The 19,509-nt window shown below is 42.0% G+C and overlaps 1 pseudogene; it reads right to left on the bottom strand.

Annotated features, from left to right (window-relative positions):
• Positions 1–728: 728 nt before the first annotated feature.
• LOC119333859 lies at positions 729–17,877 on the bottom strand (annotated as a pseudogene).
• Between the last annotated feature and the right edge of the window lie 1,632 nt (positions 17,878–19,509).

Raw genomic sequence — 19,509 nt, 5'->3', positions numbered from 1 at the left:
GGAATGGTTGGCGAAATTTGAAAGAATCCGCTTGTTATGTTGTGATTCAAATTCAAGTATAAACTATAAAGGCTAACTTCCAACGAGAGGAGCAGAGTGGAGGCCCGTCATCAAGAGGCTTGGAACGTAGCGGAGCATAGAACCAGATTCAGGACACACCATCTTTCATAGGCCTCCCGACAATATGAAGAAACATCACTCGAACGAGGGCAAGGTTAGGAGATAATATTCCAGGTCGAACACGATACCATCGCCTCGCCATCGTCGAATAAACACAAACCTTAAATTTATTTTAACCCTAGCACCATCGGACCAAAAGCCCTGGGGTCCTCGCCCTTCCATCGTCGGGGCAACAAACAGAGGGAGAAGGGGCCCTCAGACTCATAGTAGGGTAGGGCAGATCCATTGACGCCGCCTGTCGCCTAGGTCGGGGAGCAGGAGTGGAAAAATCTAGTAGCTGGATTTATACAAACAGTAGTTGCTATGAGTGCTTCCGTCATCCTGACTGTTATCATCAAAGTGATCGTGGCCATTCGAGATGAACTCGAATCCTGGTCATCTACTAAAGCCCCCGGACTCACTGCACTGCTGCCAGAGGCGTAGTAAAGTGATCGTGTGCGAGTTTTTTGCATCCTTTTTTTACCTAATCGATGAAATGATACATAGTTCTCTTACAGAAAAAAAGATAGCGGGCGAGCTTGGCAGTAGGTGGTCTTGGTAGTACGTCGCTACAGCTTAGGACTGTAGCGACAGTGCAGCACCATGGGTGGTTGAGCTCGTGCCGCCTCCCCCTCGTGGCTCCTCTTCCTCGACAGCTCCGAGATGTGGCAGATCATGTATGGCAGGTCGGAGTAGGACGAACCGCCTTCCTCCATTGCCGTCGCGCCTCCGCGGCGATCTCCCTCGCCCTGGACCTCCGTTCCGCCGCCCCCTCCATCAGCTCGGTGATGGCCCTCTCCACGTCGCTGCGCGTCACCTGCACCCCCTCGGCCTCCTCGGGGAGGTACATGGCGGGGACCTTGGCGCCGGACCTGACGCCGACGCCGAGCTCGTCCACCAGCAGCTTCTCGTTGCAGAACTGGTCGGTGAAGCACGGCCATGTTAGCGTCTGCAGGCCGTGGGTGAGTCCTCCAGCGCCGCGTTCCAGTCGCAGTGCGTCAGGAAACCGCCCACCGCCGGCTGCGACAAGATGGCCACCTGCGGCGCCCACCCTCGCACCAGGAGGCCCCTCCCTTCGTCGTTGAGCAGCGCCCTCACGGCGGCCTCGTCATTGGCCCCCTTGATGGCCCGCTTCCAAAATAAGTCACTTGACAATGACTTGGTTAAATCTCAATTGACTGAGACCTAGCCATACCCATTATTGAAAAACAGTATAACGGAATGAGCTAGGAGCCTCCACGGCGCTTTGCCATCGCTAACCATCCGATCAGGTCGATCACTTTCTAATTGGATGTCCTGATGTTTCTCTTGGGCCGCTGCTCTGTGGAGCTATCTAGGCCAGCTGTCATTGTTTGGGCCAAGAGTACTTGTTGGGCTGGCAGGTGCGTGCGTTTAAAATGTGATCCTAGCCCAAAAGGTAGGTGCGCGGTTCATCCCAGCGGTCATTGCTCGTGCTTTACTATATTTTGTTTTGTTTTGATACAACTCTCTCAACTTCTTTTTTTCAGCCTAAAAAAAGTCTCTGAACTTTTTGTTTTGTTTTGATACAAGTACTTATTTGTCCCGCCCGTTGAGCTAAATTGTGAGATTCTTGATCTCTACTTTTATATCTACCCGCTGGGCTAAATTGTGGGAGTCTTGATCACTATATTTTGCGGTTAATTACCATAAAAAATATTTGGGGGTTAATGTGTGATGCAGATTCGGACATTCCTAGCCTTTTGGGGTTAAATCAGGCATGCTAAGAAGTATCCGTATATATATTAGCCGCAAATCAACTGTGGATGATTCGTTGGTCTTGTCCGTATGCTTCTTTGATGGTGGCGTTAACCTATTCAATTTCTTCGTTTTCGTGTCTCTCAGTTGGTGAGGTTAGGATTCCTATCTCATGTATATATAAATTAAGAAACAATATAACGGGACAGAAAGTCTCTCATTATGTGAATATAATGAAGTTATCCTTTATGTAACTTTATTTTCTTGACGTTTTTTAAATATTTAAACAATATTCTAGATTTTTAAAATATATACGGGCGCAGCAACGCGCGTCATCATGATCTAGTAATACTTGGAACACATTGAGAGTCCGTGCAACATAGTTACTAAGCAAGATTTTCTTCATAAAGAATTGAAGATTTAAAACGTCCAAAAACATGAATGCCCAAAAGGTGCAAACTTGCGACCAAAATTATCCATTAAATTTTTTGTTGTACCTAACAATGAAATGAGTGCAAATTTGGGGTACAAAATTTCCCATCAATATAATGTACATATCTTCGACTAATTGTATAGTTCTAAAACCAATGTGAATGAACTACAAACTACTCTGTTTTGGGGGTCCCAATCTACGTAGATAAGTAAAAAGGCTCATTAAGAAACAAATTACAAATTTCCAACTAATATGATAAAGACAATTCAGCTCGTTGAGCAAAGTGAACAAAAGGAAAATGTTGCCACTCGTCGTCGCATGTCGCCCCCATACGAATTTGTTACTTGATTTTACAAGTGCCATCTACCCAGCTCAATTAAACCCTAAACTACCGGATCCCTTTTTGCAATGTTGTGTAGCGACCAGACCTCAAACAGTCCGATCTCTATGCTTTAGTGTCATCCCTGGATCAGTAATGCTGAAACGCACAGTAGTTGAAGGATTTATAACAGAGTAGCAATCACACACTTAGTACATCGAATGTCTCAAAAGAGAACTTATTACAATAAATATGGCTTAAGGCCATCTAATAACGATAACAATAGAAGGCTTGGAAGATAAGTGAGTCCATCAACTCCAACGGCATCACTGAGTATAGAACCACGGCCTAAAGGCTCCTTACTCGTCGTCTGAAAAGTCTGCAACATTAACGTTGCAGCCCGAAAACGGGTCAGCACATGGAATATGCTGGCAATGTAACACATAGAGGGTGATGAAAGAATAAATCTATACTACATGCATATATGGCTGGTGGAAAGCTCTATGGTTATAGTTTTTTCATAAAACCAATTTTTTCCTACTGCAAAGGAATAAATTTTATTTAACTATCATGGTGGTTGTTAAACATTGAGAAGATAGACATCCTCTCAATCCCAATTAAGTATCATCATTAAAACCCAACAGTATTAATTAAAGTAACATGATGAGATTCACATGATAATCCAAGTACTAGATACTCAAGACGTCCATAACCGGGGACACGGCTAACCATGATTAGTTTACACACTCTGCAGAGGTCTGCGCACTTTTCCCTACAAGACTCGATCTCCTCCGTTGGGATTCTCGCACTGCATGATGTTTGAGAAACGGATGTCCGAGACATAGTTTTTCAGAAGTGCTAGCACCTTACGATCGGGTAGACAGTACCAACCTACATCCCCTACATCTGCTAGTCTACCACTGTAAGAGTTCGCACGACTTAGTCAACTATGTTAGAGCCCATAGTAGCTTGTGGCTGCACATGGAAGTTTCTAGTATGAATAATCTCATGATCCCTTTGAGTCTGGGTGACGGTCCATAAAGAAAAACAGGCAATCACTGGAATATTCAGGTGCCTCAATCCACCCAGATGTGTGTTTAAGTTGCCACCTTAAATAATCCATTAATTTATCAATTTCACATCTGTCATGGATAAACTCACCCAATCCACATCTACTAGCATAGCATGGCATAATAAACAGATGTAGAAGTAACTCCCAAGTGTTTGATAATAAAACAGGTAATAGGTACTACCTCATCTATTTCCCAAAACCCACAATTTAATTAGATCCTAATCATGCAATTGTTTGAGGATTGATCTAATGCGTAAAACTCAGTATGGAAGGGATATGATCAAAGTGTTACTTGTCTTGCTGATGATCCGCAAAACCTAGAGATTCAAAATAGCAAGCCGCGCACTCCGGGTACTCTATCGCAAACAAACAAGCATACAATAAGTACTCATCTAATGCACGGGTAAAACTCAAATAAGAAATCTAACCAGAAAGTTTAACTTAAGAACTCTGGTTTGCAAAAAGAATCAAATCGAACGAAACAACGAAAGTCAAACAGCGAAAGAAACAAACTTTGTTTACTAATCTGGACCTTAGTCAAATTTTATAGATGCAAAAACTTTTTTGAGTTGGTTAAACGGAAAGAGGGTTTCGAGACGAAACTCCAAACGCTTGAATCGTCTGATTCCGATAAACAAGCTAAAAGATAAACTAAAACAAAAATCGGATCAGAAATTGCGATCGGAAATAATCATGGAAAATCCGAGAAAAAGAAAAATTGACGAACAGATTAACGAACGAACGTTCGTTATCTAAAACTAAACAGTGAACGCGTTCGTTAAAATGAACAAACGAGCGAACGCTCGCTAAATAAAAGAACCGATAAAACCGATCAAAAAATAATAAACCTAGGGTGTCTAAAACCGGGGTGGCGGGCGGCTACCTTGGCTCGGGCTCCGGCGAGGTCCGGCGGGGTCCGGCGGGGCTCCGGTGGCGGTGGGCGGCTTGGGGTGGCGGCTCCTGGCGGCGGGGCGACAGTGGCTTGCGGCGGCGGCGGCTCCGGCTGTGGGGCTCGAGGGGGGCCCCAGGTCGGTTTATAAAGGGGGTGGTGGCGGTGGCTTGCGGGAGGGGCTGAGGCGGCATGGCCCTCCCGGACTCTGCGGTGGCGGCGATCGGGTCTCCGGTCCCGATCCGGATGCGGGAGGCGGCGGCGGCTCGGCCGGCTCGGCTGGGCCTTCGGCCCAGTCGGGCGCGCGGGAGTTTTTTTTTAAATAATCCCGCCGAACTAAGAAAAATCCTTGAAAAATAAATAAAATCTAAAAATGCCAAAACAAAATTTCACCGTCTAAATAAAATATTTCGAACAGGATGAACATTTTCTTGGCCCTAAACTGCAGTTTTGAAAACGTGCAATTTTTCCTAAATTCAAATAAAATATTGAGAAAATCCAAATAAAATCTTACTTGATTTTTTTAAAATCTTCAATATTTCTTTATTTTGGGAAAGTCATTTTATTCCCTCTCTCATATTTTTATTATAGAAATAATTGAAGATAAAATAAATAAAATCAATGATCCTGTTTTTCCAAAATTTGAGAACTCAAATATGAAAATAACGAAATCCCCAACTCTCTCCGTGGGTCCTTGAGTTGCGTAGAATTTTTGGATCAGGCCAAAAGCAAATAAAATATGATATGCAGTGATGACTGATAACCCACAAGTATAGGGGATCGCAACAGCTTTCGAGGGTAGAGTAAACTCAAATTTATTGATTCGACACAAGGGGAGCCAAAGAATATTCTTAAGTATTAGCAGCTGAGTTGTCAATTCAACCACACCTGAAAACTTAGTATCTGCAGCAAAGTGTTTAGTAGCACAGTAATATGATAGTGGTGGTAGCAGCAACAAAAGTAAAGACAGCAAAAGTAATGTTTTTGGTATTTTGTAGTGATTGTAACAGTAGCAGCGGGAAAGTAAATAAGCGTAAACCAGTATATGGAAAACTCGTAGGCACCGGATCAGTGATGGATAATTATACCGAATGCGGTTCATCGTGTATCAGTCATAACATAGGGTGACACAGAACTAGCTCCAATTCATCAATATAATGTAGGCATGTATTCCGTATATAGTCATACATGCTTATGGAAAAGAACTTGCATGCCATCTTTTGTCCTATCCTCCCGCGGCAGTGGGGTCCTATTGGAAACTAAGGGATATTAAGGCCTCCTTTTAATAGAGAACCGGAACAAAGCATTAGCACATAGTGAATACATGAACTCCTCAAACTATGGTCATCACCGAGAGTGGTCCCGATTATTGTCACTTTGGGGTTGCCGGATCATAACACATAGTAGGTGACTATAGACTTGCAAGATAGGATCAAGAACTCACATATATTCATGAAAACATAATAGGTTCAGATCTGAAATCATGGCACTCGGGCCCTAGTGACAAGCATTAAGCATAGCAAAGTCATAGCAACATCAATCTCAAAACATAATGGATACTAGGGAACAAACCCTAACAAAACTAACCCGATTACATGATAAATATCATCCAACCCATCACCGTCCAGCAAGCCTACGATGGAATTACTCACGCACGGCGGTGAGCATCATGAAATTGGTGATGGAGGATGGTTGATGATGACAACGGCGACGAATCCCCCTCTCCGGAGCCCCGAACGGACTCCAGATCAGCCCTCTCGAGAGGTTTTAGGGCTTGGCGGCGGCTCCGTATCGTAAAACGCGATGATTTCTTCTCTCTGATTTTTTTCTCTCCGAAAGCAAATATATAGAGTTGGAGTTGGCGTCGGAGGGCATCCAGGGGCCCACGAGGTAGGGAGGCGCGCCCTAGAGGGGGGGCGCCCCCACCCTCATGGACAGGGTGTGGGCCCCCTGGTCTTCATCTTTGGTGAGGATTTTTTATTATTTTTTCTAAGATGTTCCGTGGAGTTTCAGGTCATTCCGAGAATATTGTTTTCTGCACATAAAACAACACCATGGCAATTCTGCTGAAAACAACGTCAGTCCGGTTAGTTCCGTTCAAATCATACAAGTTAGAGTCCAAAAAAGGGCAAAAGTGTTTGGAAAAGTAGATACGACGGAGACGTATCAACTCCCCCAAGCTTAAACCCTTGCTTGTCCTCAAGCAATTCAGTTGACAAACTGAAAGAAAGAAAAACTTTTACAAACTCTGTTTGCTCTTGTTGTTGTAACTATGTCAAGCCAGCATTCAAGTTTTCAGCATAGATCATAACTAACCACATTTGCAATAATTCTCAGGTCTCATAATTACTCATATCAATAGCATAATCAACTAGCAAGTCATAATAATAAATCTCGGATGACAACACTTTCTCAAAACAATCATAATATGATATAACAAGATGGTATCTCGCTAGCCCTTTCTGAGACCACAAAACATAAATGCAGAGCACCTTTAAAAATCAAGGACTGACTAGACATTGTAATTCATGGTAAAAGAGATCCAATCATAGTCACACCCAATATAAATTAATAGTGATGAATGCAAATGACAGCTGTGCTCTCCAGCTAGTGCTTTTTAATAAAAGGGTGATGACTCAACATAAAAGTAAATGGATAGGCCCTTCGCGGAGGGAAGCAGGGATTTGTAGAGGTGCCAAAGCTAGGTTTTGCAATAGAGATAAATTGTATTTTGAGCGGTATACTTTCATTGTCAACGTAGCAACTAAGAGATGGCGATATCTTCCATGCTAAACACATTATAGGCGGTTCCCAAACAGAATGGTAAAGTTTATACTCCCCCTCCACCAACAAGCATCAATCCATGACTTGCTCGAAACAACGAGTGTCTCCAACATACATCAGGTCCCAGGGGGAGTTTTGTTTGCAATTAATTTTGATTTAGTTTGCATAAAGCATGGGACTGGGCATCCCGGTGACCAGTCATTTTCTCGTGAGTGAGGAGCGGAGTCCACTCCTCTTGAGAATAACCCGCCTAACACGGAAGATAAGGACAGCCTTGGTTGATACATGAGCTATTCGAGCATACAAAACAGAATGTTTATTTGAAGGTTTAGAGTTTGGCACATACAAATTTACTTGGAACGGCAGGTAGATACCGCATATAGGAAGGTATGGTGGACTCATCTCGAATAACTTTGGGGTTTAAGGGATTGGATGCACAAGAAGTATTCCCGCTTAGTACAAGTGAAGGCTAGCAAAAGACTAGGAATCGACCACTAGAGAGCAACAACAGCCATGTACATACATTAAAATTAATAAATATTGGATGCAAGCATGAGTAGAATATAATCCATCATGAACATAAATATCGTGAAGGCTATATTGATTTTGTTTCAACTACATGCGTGAACATGTGCCAAGTCAAGTCACTTAAATCATTCAAAGGAGGATACCACCCCATCATACCACATCATAATCATCGCAATAGCATGTTGGCACACAAGGTAAATCATTATAACTCATAGCTAATCAAGCATGGCACAAGCAACTATGATCTCTAATTGTCATTGCAAACATGTTTATTCATAATAAGATGAATCAAGAATGAGGGACTCATCATATTTACAAAAACAAAAGAGGTCGAGTTCATACCAGCTTTTCTCATCTCAGTCGGCCCATCATATATCATCATAATTACCTTTCACTTGCACGACCGAACGGTGTGAATAATGATAAGGGTGCACGTGCATTGGACTAAGCTGGAATCTGCGAGCATTCAATAAACAGGAGAAGACAAGGCAATATGGGCTCTTGGTTAAATCAACAATAATGCATATAAGAGCCACTTCAACAATTTAATTATGGTCTTCTTCTACTGACCCCCAAAGAAAAAAAAAGAAAAAAAACTATTTACACGGGAAAGCTCCCAACAAGCAAAAGAAGAACGGGAAATATTTTTGGGTTTTCTTTTTAATTATTACTACTACAGCAGAAAAATAAACTACTACTATTTTTTTTGTTTTTCTTAAGGTTTAACAAACACACAAGAAGAAAGCAGGAAAAAGAAAATAAACTAGCATGGATATTACAATGAAAGAGTATGAGCACCGACATCTAGTAATGAGTGTGTGTGTGAGCATAAATGTAATATCGGTGAGAAATACGTACTCCCCCAAGTTTAGGCTTTTGGCCTAAGTTGGCTATTGCCAGGGATAGCCTGGCGGATACCCATAGGTGTAGCTGGGGTCGTATTGCGACGAAGAATAGTTGGGATCATACTGATGTGCATCGGTTATCGCCTGCTGAGCTGCAGCCTGGAGTCGAGCTGCCTCCGCTCTCCTTTCATACTCTTCTGCCTCCTCTCTGGTAATAACATATCTTCTTTTTGTCTGTGAATCAAAGAAGGCAGGAGCAGGGAGAGTAATACAAAAAACACGTCGTTTATCAAAAATTAAACGATATAAGAGAGGTGATTCAGGCCTCTCGGCAAACTGGTGCGAAGCCATAGAGTTATAATCTAAATATGTAGGAGGCAACTCCGTATCACCCTCACGAATGTCTATCTCAAGAAAATGAGCTAAGCGGGTTGCATAAATTCCTCCAAAGAAATCTCCATTATGTCTATTATGATGCAACCTACGAGCTACAATGGCTCCCATATGATAAGATTGATCTCCTAACACAGCACTCCTAAGAATGCTAAGATCAGGGACACACATGTGACATGCTTCATCCTTAGCATTTATGCATCTACCGATGAAGAGAGCAAAATAATGTATAGCAGGAAAGTGAATGCTCCCTATGGTAGCCTGCGTTATATCTCTAGATTCCCCCACAGTTATACTAGCAAGAAAGTTTCTAAATTCAGATTTAGAGGGGTCCCTAACACTACCCCATGATGGAAGTTTGCAAGCAGAAGTGAAATCCTCTAAGTCCATGGTATAAGATTTGTCATAGAGATCAAACATGACTGAAGGAGAATTACGCGAAGATGAATACTCAAACCTCCTCACAAATGAACTTGTGAGATCATGATACTGGGGGCATTTGTTAGCCGCAAAATCCTCAAGACCGGCATTGCGCAAATATGCTTTGAATTCTTCTTTAATTCCCGCACGGTCCATAAAATTTTCCGACGGCCATTCGCAAGGCCGTACTGGAGCGTCTCTTGGTGGATCCTCGTCAGCATCGCGCATAGCAATCCTGGGCGCTTGCTTCTTAGAAGAACCACCTTGGAACATCTTCCTAAGCATATTGTTTTTCTCTGAAAAATTCTGAAATTTTTAGTAACTTCAAACAAAAGTGAACCAACTTCAATAAAACTGATAGCAACTACTTCTACAAGTGCCTAGAGCCTAAATCAAGCATTAGAACTACTTGGAACCATATAAATTTGACATGCAAGCTCAAGAACATGGTCACCTATGCAGCACAAATTTGCAAAGAATAAAGCACTAGAACAAAAACTAATTGGACCAATGGAGGAGTCACATACCAAGGAACAATCTCCCCAAGCAGTTTTGCGAGAGGTGCTTTGAGCAAGGAGATCAAAAATCACAACAAAAGTGGCTGGAACTCGTGCTTGAGTTGGTTTTTCGGGTTTGTGCGAGACAAAGGAAGAAGATGGGTGCTGGGATAAATGGAGGAGGGCCACCATGGGCCCACGAGGCAGGGGGGCGCGCCCTAAGGGGGTGGCGCCCACCACCCTCGTGGCCAGGTGGTAGCTCCTCCCACGGTAATTTTTGCACAATAAATCCTCAAATATTCCCGAAAAAATCATATTAAATTGGCACGACATTCTGAGGACTTTTATTTTCGGGATATTTTTATATTATATAGATAAGTCAGGAAACAGACAGAAAAATACTATTTTTACTTTATTTCTACTAATTAACAGAAAGTATAGAGAGGGTACAGAAGTTTGTGCTTCTAGTTTCATCCATCTCATGCTCATAAAAAAGAATCCACTAACAAGGTTGATCAAGTCTTGTTAACAAACTCATTCCGATAATCATGAAACCGGAGACATTTCGAATAACACTAAGTTACCTCAACGGGGATATGCACATCCCCTATAATAAGTATATCATATTTCTTTTTGACAGTAGAGAGAGGAAATTCAAAACCTCCAATTATAATCGATGGAATTTTTCCAATGGAGTTGATACTATGAACTTGAGGTTGTTTCCTCAGAAAGTGTACCGTATGCTCATTACCATTAACATGAAAAGTGACATTGCCTTTATTGCAATCAATAACAGCCCCTACAGTATTAAGAAAAGGTCTTCCAAGAATAATAGACATACAATCATCCTCGGGAATATCAAGTATAACAAAGTCTGTTAAAATAGTAATGTTTGCAACCACAACAGGCACATCCTCACAAATACCGACAGGTATAGCGGTTGATTTATCAGCCATTTGCAAAGATATTTCGGTAGGTGTTAGCTTATTCAAGTCAAGTCTACGATATAAAGAGAGAGGCATAACACTAACACCGGCTCCAAGATCACATAAAGCAGTTTTAATATAATTTCTTTTAATGGAGCAAGGTATAGTAGGTACTCCAGGATCTCCAAGTTTCTTTGGTATTCCACCCTTAAAAGTATAATTAGCAAGCATGGTGGAAATCTCAGCTTCCGGTATCGTTCTTTTATTAGTAATGATATCCTTCATATATTTAGCATAAGGATTTGTTTTGAGCACATCAGTTAATCCCATACGCAAAAAGATAGGCCTAATCATTTCAGCAAAACGCTCAAAATCCTCATCATCCTTTTTCTTGGATGGTTTTGGAGGAAAAGGCATGGGTTTCTGAACCCAAGGTTCCCTTTCTTTACCATGTTTCCTAGCAACAAAGTCTCTTTTATCATAACATTGATTCTTTGATTGTGGGTTATCAAGATCAACAGCAGGTTCAATTTCTACATCATTGTCATTACTAGGTTGAGCATCATCATGAACATCATCATTAATATTTTCACTAGGTTCATGTTCATTACCAAATTGTGTTTCAGCATCAGACATAGATATATCATTTGGATTATCAGGTGGTTCAGCAATAGGTTCACTAGAAGTTTGCACAGTTCTATCATTTTTCGTTTTCTTCTTTTTAGAAGAACTAGGAACATCAATATTATTTCTTTGAGAATCTTGCTCGATTCTCTTAGGGTGGCCTTCAGGATACAAAGGTTCCTGAGTCATTCTACCAGTTCTAGTAGCCACTCTAACAGCATAATCATTTTTCTTACTATTCATTTCATCAAGCACTTCTTTTTGAGCTTTAAGTACTTGTTCTACTTGAGTGGTAACCATAGAAGCATGTTTGCTAACAAGTTTAAGTTCACCTTTAATATTAGCCATATAATCACCCAAGCGTCTAATCATATAAGCATTTTCTTTTAATTGTCTACCAAAATAAGCATTGAAGTCGTCTTGCTTAAACATAAAGTTATCAAACTCATCCAAGAACTGACTAGCAATTTTAGTAGGAGGGACTTCAGCTTTATCAAATCTATAGAGAGAATTTACCTTTACTACCTGTGTCGGGATATCGGGATCAGGAGGTTCTTCAATAAATAAAGAATTAAGATCATATGTTTCTTCAACAGGCGGTATATTAAGACCATGTATTCTTCAATAGGAGGTAAATTCTTAACATCTTCAGCTTTAATACCTTTTTCTTTCATAGATTTCTTTGCCTCTTGCATATCTTCAGGACTGAGGAATAGAAAACCTCTCTTCTTCGGAGTTGGTTTAGTAATAGACTCAGTAATTGGAGCAGGAGCTGGCTCAGGAGGTGCCCAATTATTTTCATTTGTCAACATATTATTTAATAGAATTTCAGCTTCATCTGGTGTTCTTTCCCTGAAAAGAGAACCGACACAACTATCCAGGTAATCTCTGGAAGCATCGGTTAGTCCATTATAAAAGATATCAAGTATTTCGGGTTTCTTAAGAGGATGATCGGGCAAAGCATTAAGTAACTTGAGAAGCCTCCCCCAAGCTTGTGGGAGACTCTCTTCTTTAATTTGCACAAAGTTGTATATTTCCCTCAAAGCATCTTATTTCTTATGAGCAGAGAAATATTTAGCAGAGAAGTAATAAATCATATTCTGGGGACTACGCACACAACCAGGATCAAGAGAATTAAACCATATCTTAGCATCACCCTTTAATGAGAACGGAAATATTTTGAGTATATAGAAGTAACGCGATCTCTCATCATTAGTGAGCAGGGCAGCTATATCATTTAACTTAGTAAGATGTGCCACAACAGTTTCAGATTCATAGCCATAAAACGGATCAGATTCCACCAAAGTAATTATATCAGGATCAACGGAGAATTCATAATCCTTATCAGGAACACAAATAGGTGAAGTAGCAAAAGTAGGGTCGGGTTTCATTTTATTCTAAGTGATTCTTTGTTCCATTTAACTAATAACCTCTTAAGGTCATATCTATCCCCGCAAGCTAAAATAGCGGTAGAAGATTCCATATCAAAAAGATAACCCTGATGGATAACAGGCATATTTTCATCATCACTATCATCATCATATTTAGATTCAATAATTTCTTTATCTCTAGCCCTAGCAATTTGTTCATCAAGAAATTCACCAAGGGGCACAGTAGTATCAGGCATAGAAGCAGTTTCATCATAAGTATCATGCATAGCAGAAGTGGCATCATCAATAACATGCGACATATCGGAACGAATAGCAGAAGCAGATTTAGGTGTCGCTAGCTTACTCATAACAGAAGGTGAATCAAGTGCAGAGCTAGATGGCAGTTCCTTACCTCCCCTCGTAGTTGAGGGATAAATTGTTGTCTTAGCGTCTTTCAAGTTCTTCATAGTGTCCAGCAGATATAAATCCCAAGTGACTCAAAGAATAGAGCTATGCTCCCCGGCAACGGCGCCAGAAATTAGTCTTGATAACTGATGACCCACAAGTATAGGGGATCTATCATAGTCCTTTCGATAAGTAAGAGTGTCGAACCCAACGAGGAGCAGAAGGAAATGATAAGCGGTTTTCAGCAAGGTGTTCTCTGCAAGTACTGAAATAAGTGGTAACAAATAGTTTTGTGATAGGATAAATTATAACGAGTAACAAGTAACAAAAGTAAATAAAGTGCAGCAAGGTGGTCCAATCCTTTTTGTAGCAAAGGACAAGCCGGAACAAACTCTTATAATAGGAAAAGCGCTCCCGAGGACACATGAGAATATCGTCAAGCTAGTTTTCATCATGTTCATATGATTCGCGTTTGATATTTTGATAATTTGATATGTGGGTGGACCGGTGCTTGGGTGCTGTTCTTACTTGAACAAACATCCCACTTATGATTAACCTCTATTGCAAGCATCCGCAACTACAACATAAGTATTAAGGTAAACCTAACCATAGCATGAAACATATGGATCCAAATTAGCCCCTTACGAAGCAACGCATAAACTAGGGTTTAAGCTTCTGTCACTCTAGCAACCCATCATCTACTTATTACTTCTCAATGCCTTCCTCTAGGCCCAAATAATGGTGAAGTGTTATGTAGTCGACGTTCACATAACACCACTAGAGGCTAGACAACATACATCTTATCAAAATATCAAACGAATACCAAATTCACATGACTACTAATAGTAAGACTTCTCCCTTGTCCTCAGGAACAAACGTAATTACTCACAAAGCATATTCATGTTCATAATCAGAGGGGTAATAATATGCATATAGGATCTAAACATATGATCTTCCACCAAATAAACCAACTAGCATCAACTATAAGGAGTAATCAACACTAGTAGCACCAATCCCGGACTTTGAGACAAGAATTGGATACAAGAGATGAACTAGGGTTTGGAGATGAGATGGCGCTGGTGAAGATGTTGATGGAGATTGCCCTCTCCCGATGAGAGGAGCGTTGGTGATGACGATGGTGATGATTTCCCCCTCCCGGAGGGAAGTATCCCTGGCAGAACAGCTCTACTGGAGCTCTAGATTGGATCCGCCAAGGTTCCGCCTCGTGGCGGCGGAGTCTCGTCCCGAAAAGTTCCTTCCTATTTTTTTCTCATCGAAAGACTTCATATAGGAGAAGATGGACGTCGGAGAGCCACCAGGGGGCCCACGAGGTAGGGGGCGCGCCCTAGGGGGAGGGGTGCCCCCACCCTCGTGAGCAGGGTGTGGGCCCCCTGGCCTTCATCTTTGGCGAGGATTTTGATTTATTTATTTTAAGATGTTTCGTGGAGTTTCAGGACTTTTGGAGTTGCACAGAATAGGTCTCTAATATTTGCTCCTTTTCCAGCCCAGAATTCCAGCTGCCGGCATTCTCCCTCCTTATGTAAACCTTGTAAAATAAGAGAGAATAGCTGATACGTCTCCAATGTATCTATAATTTTTTATTGCTCCATGCTATATTATCTACTGTTTTGGGCATTATTGGGCTTTATTATCCACTTTTATATTACTTTCGGGACTAACCTGTTAACCGGAGGCCCAGCCCAGATTTGCTGTTTTATGCCTATTTCAGTGTTTTGAAGAAAAGGAATATCAGACGGAGTTGAAACGGAATGAAATCAACTAGAGAAGTTATTTTTGGAACAAAAGCCACCCGATGGACTTGGACCCCACGTCAAGGAAGGAAGGAGGAGCTCATGAGGGGAGGGGCGTGCCCCCCTGCCTCGTGGGGCCCTCGTGGCTCCCCTGACGTGCTTCTTCTACCTATATAACTCCATATACCCTAAAACTTCCAGAACAGAGATTAGATCGGGAGTTCCGCCGCCAGAAGCCTCCGTAGCCACCAAAAACCAATCTAGACCCGTTTCGGCACCCTGCCGGAGGGGGAAATCCCTCTCCGGTGGCCATCTTCATCATCCTGGTGCTCTCCATAACGAGGAGGGAGTAGTTCTCCCTCGGGGCTGAGGGTATGTACCAGTAGCTATGTGTTTGATCTCTCTCTCTCTCATGTTCTTGAGATGATACGATCTTGATGTATCGCGAGCTTTGCTATTATATTTGGATCCTATGATGTTTCTTCCCCCCCTCTTCTCTCTTGTAATGAATCGAGTTTCCCCTTTGAAGTAATCTTATCGGATTGAGTCTTTAAAGATTTGAGAACACTTTGATGTATGTCTTGCCGTGGATATCTGTGGTGACAATGGGATATCACGTGATTAACTTGATGTATGTTTTGGTGATTAACTTGCGGGTTCCGCCCATGAACCTATGCATAGAGGTTGGCACACATTTTTGTCGTGATTCTCCGGTAGAACTTTGGGGCACTCTTTGAGGTCCTTTGTGTTGGTTGAATAGATGAATCTGAGATTGTGTGACGCATATCTATAATCATGCCCATGGATACTTGAGGTGACATTGGAGTATCTAGGTGACATTAGGGTTTTGGTTGATTTGTGTCTTAAGGTGTTATTCTAGTACGAACTCTAGGGCTGTTTGTAACACCTATAGGAATAGCCCAACGGATTGATTGGAAAGAATAACTTTGAGGTGGTTTCATACCCTACCATAATCTCTTCGTTCGTTCTCCGCTATTAGTGACTTTGGAGTGACTCTTTATTGCATGTTGAGGGATAGTTATGTGATCCAATTATGTTAGTATTGTTGAGGGAACTTGCACTAGCGAAAGTATGAACCCTAGGCCTTGTTTACTATCATTGCAATACCGTTTACGCTCACTTTTACCATTAGTTACCTTGCTGTTTTTATAATTTCAGATTACAAATACCTTTATCTACCATCCATATACCACTTGTTTCACCATCTCTTCGCCGAACTAGTGCACCTATACAATTTACCATTGTATTGGGTGTGTTGGGGACACAAGAGACTCTTTGTTATTTGGTTGCAGGGTTGCTTGAGAGAGACCATCTTCATCATACGCCTCCTACGGATTGATAAACCTTAAGTCATCCACTTGAGGGAAATTTGCTACTATCCTATAAACCTCTGCACTTGGAGGCCCAACAGCGTCTACAAGAAGAAGGTTGTGTAGTAGACATCAAGCTCTTTTCTGGTGCCGTTGCCGGGGAGGTTAGCGCTTGAAGGTAACGAGGAGGAGCCTCCTATTCAACCAATCTCATTAATAAGGAGCTCTGAAAAGAGGATTGAACCCACACATGATATGGTGAAGAAGAAGAAAAGAAAAAGGAAGAGAGGTAAAAAGATATCTCTTCCAAATAATGCTGCTCCTATTACTATTGTGCCTCATGAAAATATAATTGTGGAAGATAATGATACTTCTTATGATCTTGAAAATCTTTTTGGCACTTGCTTGGAAGAATATGATAATTGCTATACCATTGGTGCTATCTATACTATTAATGATGAGAGTGATTATGCTTATGATATGAAAAGGCCCAAGCTTGGGGATGCTATATTTGATGAAGATGATGTTTTTGAGAATATATTTGCTGCAATTAATGTTTGTTCCAAGCTTGGGGAAGCTATGATTAATGAAGATGATATTTTTAGTCTCCCAAGTTTTGATATGCAAATTTATAATAATGATAGCATGCCTCCTACTTATGATGATTATTGTGATGATACATATGCTATAAAAAGTAGTGAGGGTTATATTTATAAAACTTGTCATGATTATGATTACCCCTTCTCTGAACAGTACTCTTTTAATGTGGAAACAATTTATAATACTCAAGTCTCTTATGATACTCCCACCATCCCGAAAGAGAATAAATTTGCTTATGTGGAGAGTAATAAAATTTCTATGCTTATAAATCATGAAAAGAATGCTTTACGTGATGGTTATATTGTTGAATTCATTCATGATGCTACTGAAAATTATTATGAGGGAGGAACATATGCTTGTAGGAATTGCAATAATATCAAGTTTCCTCTCTATCTCTCCCTATAATAATAAAGCACGGATTGAGTCTCCGGATTCACATTTTTACATAAAGGTCCATGTAGTTTTTAGGAATCAACCCGCCGTCCCTATTTAAGTGAATCTGAAAAAACGTTTTGGTTTTTTAAACTAACCCCTGCACGTGGCAGAGGACGAGAAGGTGAGGGACGGCGCTCGCGGCCCGCCTCCACTCCCTTTCCAGCCGTGTCGGAGGACGAGAAGGTGAGGGGTGGCGCCCGCGGCCCTGGTCTAGGACGAGGCGAGCGGCTCGGCTGGAGGTCGTCAGGGCGGGCGCGTTGTCGCTCGAGCGGGCGGACGAACGAGAGGCAGATGGTGGCGGCAGGTCCGGCCGGAACAACAACGTCAGCTAGAGTTGGAGTCCCGCGAGGAGGGGTCTGCTGGTGGCGGAGCCGGCGCATCGGTGTTCGCTCTTGCAGCCGCTCGGCGCCATGGCTGCTCCGGCGACGAGAACGGAGAGAGGTGAAGTGAGGGAGAACAGAGAAGGAGGGAGGAGGCGCGGCGGAGGTCCTGCCGGCGGCGGCTCGGCCTGCAGGCGCGCGGGTGTAAGCAGGTGGCTCTGGATCGAGCCCTTGCTTGCTCCTGAGTATTTTTTTTACCCCGGCGGCACGACCAGCAGGCGCGCAGGCACAGCTGGCTTGGGATCGAGCCCTTGCTTGCTCGGGAGATTTTTCTTTTTTGACCCCTTTCTCAGTGTTTTTGTATATTTGTAGGTTTGAAGCTTTGAGCCCTTGCTCGGTCGTGAGGTGGAGCACGCAAAAGCACATATACGTACTGGGCCACACAAAATTTCTCCCATGGGAAGGCATGCGAGTGCGTCTCTAGGAACAAGCGAAGCTACCTCATGGAGACCATTCGTTTAGTTATTCAGTAGTCCCATATCGCTTATTTATACTTCATCCGACCACGTTACATATGCCTATGATTTCAAGTCAATAAGCACCTTAAGAATCAACAAAAGTCCGAGGTGTTGGATCCGGTTTGCTCCTAGAAAAGAAAAATAAGAAAAGGAGTAAATTCTTGAGCCCAAGAAGGAAACGAGTTAAGAAGGATTGAAGGAAAGGAGTGAATTCTGCTCTTATCTGAGCGCAAGAAAGGGGGGAAATCTGCCCAAGAAGGAAAGGAATTAAAATATGAAATAAATTTCCCCTTGAAGGAAATAAAAAGTTCTGATGTCCTAGCCCAGGAAGAAAAGGAACTAAAATCAAAAGAAGAAATGTTTAGATGGAAAGAAATTATTCGCTGTTATGAATGTGCACGGTGAACCTCTTGCAATAAAGGTTTGATTTTTGGCTCTTGTCTGTATTAAATTTTTTGACAAAGTAAGGAGTACATGAATTACAAGCATGTGCAACGTGGGTCTAAAGTTTTTTTCTCTCGATTTCCCACCTTCTTAAATTTGACTGTGGTAGCTACAACATGGCATGCTAGAATATAATGACCAATCTCACTACCTTGAGAATGGTCATGTTTATCGTAAAATAGATATACATGTCACCACCTTCGACATGATACACACATATACAAAGATAAAAAGTGGCAACACGGATGGCCCACTGGAGATGTGCGAGAGGTTGTTTATCCCGTTGCAACGCACGGGCAATTTTTATATCTATATCTTTCCCTAATAATAAAGCACGGATTGACTCTGTGGGTTCACCGTCACAATACGCTTTTTTCTCATGTCATAATACGCTTTTACGATTTATATGGACAAAATCGCAATATAAACAAGGTGGTACTAATCTTTCAAACACGCAATTAGTCCAGATTTTCGTCCATCATCCGAGATGGACCGCATTATTTTCCACTGGCCCATCTAAGCTGGCAAATGATGCAAAAACAGCGGAGGTACTTGCAGTCGAACTCAGGTTCTCCTGCTCAGCGTATAAAGCTGCAACCAGTTGACGTAGCACATGTTTGTGTGTTGTATGTAAAAGGGTTCATCCAATTATGAATAGTCCCACCTCGGCCCTCTACAGGGTTCGTCCAATTATGAATAGTCCCACCTCAGCCCTCTACATCCAACCATA

This window comes from Triticum dicoccoides, chromosome 7A, assembly GCF_002162155.2.
Source record: "Triticum dicoccoides isolate Atlit2015 ecotype Zavitan chromosome 7A, WEW_v2.0, whole genome shotgun sequence".
Classification (NCBI taxonomy): domain Eukaryota; kingdom Viridiplantae; phylum Streptophyta; class Magnoliopsida; order Poales; family Poaceae; genus Triticum; species Triticum dicoccoides.
The sequence above is the reverse complement of the archived record's forward strand: the minus strand, read 5'-3'. Positions and strand labels throughout refer to the sequence as shown.